The sequence below is a fragment of the Bidens hawaiensis genome, unplaced genomic scaffold, assembly GCF_021521415.1.
Source record: "Bidens hawaiensis isolate Kalapana, Puna unplaced genomic scaffold, B.hawaiensis_p1.1 tig00032118_1, whole genome shotgun sequence".
NCBI classification, from domain to species: domain Eukaryota; kingdom Viridiplantae; phylum Streptophyta; class Magnoliopsida; order Asterales; family Asteraceae; genus Bidens; species Bidens hawaiensis.
Window position 1 is genome coordinate 24,275 of NW_027495454.1, and position 3,295 is coordinate 27,569.

Consider the following 3,295-nt stretch of genomic DNA (forward strand, 5'->3'; position numbering starts at 1 on the left):
GAAGAGTGGGATAACATACCGCGTTAAGACCCTGGCCCAGCAGCCACCGTCGCTCCCTCTCCGCTTGCTCCGCCCGTTCTTGAAGTTCATGGAACCCGTCAGCTATTTTTTGCTTATCATTTAGGTATTCAGCTGCACGGGCTTCCGCTTCATTACGTTCATGCAGAAGCGATTCATAAGAAGCCTGCATATCGTTAGCCCTCTTATCCTTAAGCTCAGCTTGCTCCTTCTGCAGTTTTGCTTCCGCTTCAAGCTCTTGAATTATAGCACCTTGACGGGTCACTTGGGCTTCTAAGGCCGAATTGGCATCAAGTGCCTTGGCCATGTCCTCCTTTTTCCTTTGGGCTTCGTCCAGGAAACTTGAAGAACAGAGTTTTGTTTCTTAAAAGCTTCCTCCCATTGATGTGCAGCAGCCGTGTGCCTATCTTTCACATTACTGAGAACAATCTCAACATCAAATAACTTCCATTTGGCTGTGTTGGCTGCCACACGGTGTTCGTCAGCTTCTTTTTTAGCATTCTCGGCAGAACGGGACATTTCTCCCCACCTCTCTCCCGTCGACCGCCTTTCGCGTAAAGTTTCTTGTCCACAAGCCATAGTGTTGGCTAAGGACGAAGAATAGTCCATATAAAGGTCATGACGGGAACGACTATGCTGATGGATCCGCTCCGCAGGCGGGACACATTGATTAACACATGTCACAAAAACGCCCGGATCGGTGAAGCGGGACCCTTTCACAATATCCCAGTTAGGGATAAACATGAAATCATCCTCCCCTTGATTTGGCTCCCCATAATAATTAGAATTTACTGCTTGGAGACGCACTGGGGTAGAAGATGATGGATGGGGTGCATCACGTGTCGCCACCCCTTCGACGTTCGGTAAGGGACGTTGGGAATAAGAACCCTCCGCTTCACCCATGGGAAATGGTGAAGATGAGAGGGAAAATTGTGGAGGGGGTTGAGGAGGAGATTCTTGCGTTTTCGGTGCCTCCTCGTCCACAACCGGGTCCTTTCCTTTGGAACAAGAAGCATCTCCAATCCCAAACAGAAGACCAAGGGATCTTCAGTTTCCGGCGGAGGAAGCGGGCCTTCTTGGTTCTCCTCAGACGGAGGAGTCGGTGGCTTATCTTCTTTCTCCGGTGGCGGAGATGGTAGTTTCTCGTCTTCACGCGCTGGGGACGGTAACTTGTCGGATACAGTACCTCCACCAACAGTTGCAGATGCGTCAACATAACAAAACCATATATAAGTATTGGTTAAAAGCACAAAAGTAAAAAAGAAAGGTGTTACTGTAACTTACCAGCCATTCCTTTCATGCGTTTAGGAAGGCTGATTTTTTGTTTCTTCGGACGGTGTGTCCAACGCTTCTTGGTTGATGGTCCTTCCGCGGCATCCGTGTGGCTTGCATCCGCATCACTTGCCTGAGAGGACCGGAGGTCCTTCTTCTGCTCCAATTCTCCCAGCAGATGTGAGACGGATGAAATTTCAGAAGCATCATCAAAAACTTCTTCTTATTAGGATAATGATTCGTCACTCGAAGAAAGAATGACGATCACCCCATCAGAAGTAAGAGCGTTAAGCGGATGAGGGTCAAAGATGTACGCACCTGTCTTGAAAATAGCTTCCGAAGTCATCGGTTCAGCACGTACTTTAGCGGGGAAGAGAAATTGGTTCCGCGTCCTTTCCAGGATAGGCGTTTCTTTCAAGTCACAGATGCTTTTTCCCATGCAACCCCTATTTTCAAAGAGGGCATTCAGCATAGGCCCTTCACCAGAAAAACGCATAAAAAGTCAATCAAAAAGTTTTATATGAAATAAAAGGAGAAAAGGGAATGTGACTTACGTTCATTCACGCCCATAAAGACAGGCTCCAAATTTGGATATGGCCACAGGACGCTCATACCTGCCCATACCAGGGCCTCCTCGGGCAGAGCCCATATTGGAGATGGTTCCAAAACCAAGGCGTGGAACCATTCCCGGCCCTCGTGAGAAGCCGTAACAACCTCCGGGAGTGCCTCGTTGGCCGATGACGGACCATAACATCCGTAACGACGTCCTCTGAAATCCAAAAAAATCTGTTGCGCTAATCTTTAGAACCTCCCTCGGACACAATGCTGATAATCCTTTCAGATATTGGAGTACACTTAAACCACCCTCCACGGTTGGTCATCTGATAGAACACAGGGTATCGGTCGATTCGAGGCAACATTCCTTTTGTCGTACATAGGAATTCGAATTGTCGAATTTTCATAAGTGTAAGAGGATGTAACTGGGATAAATGGATCCCGTAATCGCTTAATACCTTCATGAGAAACTTGGTTATCGGAAACCGAAGATTCCCATAAATAAAATAGTCGGCATATACTGCCATCTTGCCGGCATGAGGCATGCTGGCGACAGATCCGACACTAGGGAATTCTGGTCCCCATTTCGGTGAGATACCATAAGTACGAAGTAACGCTTCGTACTCAGAGATATCCCAATTAATCTCTACAGTATCGATGTTTGGTACCATAGATCTTGTGTCGCTAGCTATCGATCCAACTGTAAATAGAAAACAATGAGTAATCGTGAAGAGAATCGAAAGATCGGTTGGAAGATTGAAAGAAAACAAAGAAGAATTAAAATATCAAGGGTGATAAAACTTCGAAAAGAAGAAAACCTCCACTATTTATACCCATCGCAATTAATGCGATGGGATATGAACAGTGGAGAGAGAAAGTCATCGCCCATTCAGCAGATGCCACGTCTCGCGGGAAATTCGAAAAAGAGAAAAAGGTGTACAGTCGGGTACAGTGACAGCCGGCATAAACGTCCCATCACCTGTTCACGCGCCAGCAAGTGGTCAACTTGTCCTTTTTCACGGTTATCCACACCACCAACAGAAGATATTTCTACCAAACTCCAAAATTTAAAACCACCAAATTCTACCTTAAGTCCAATATTCTACCGGCATAAAATCTTCACGCGGAATAAACAATGGACTGGGGGGACATATAGAGGTAGGTTTCCAAAAAGACCCAAATACCCTTAAATGATACCCGCGGGTCAAAGGAACCCTCCTGACAAGGCACCCACGGAACATATGGATCACCCGCATAACTTTGTAATGGAAGAAACATTCTTATATCACGCGGAAGCATCCAGGTACCCTCAGACGTCATCCGCGTAATAACACATTCACCCGCCAAAAATGACCAGGAGGCAATGCCAACAGGACAACTGTAATTAACCAATTGCCTTATAGAAGATTTACCAAGATGTTTTCTTGGGCAATATGTGATCTCTCAGTCA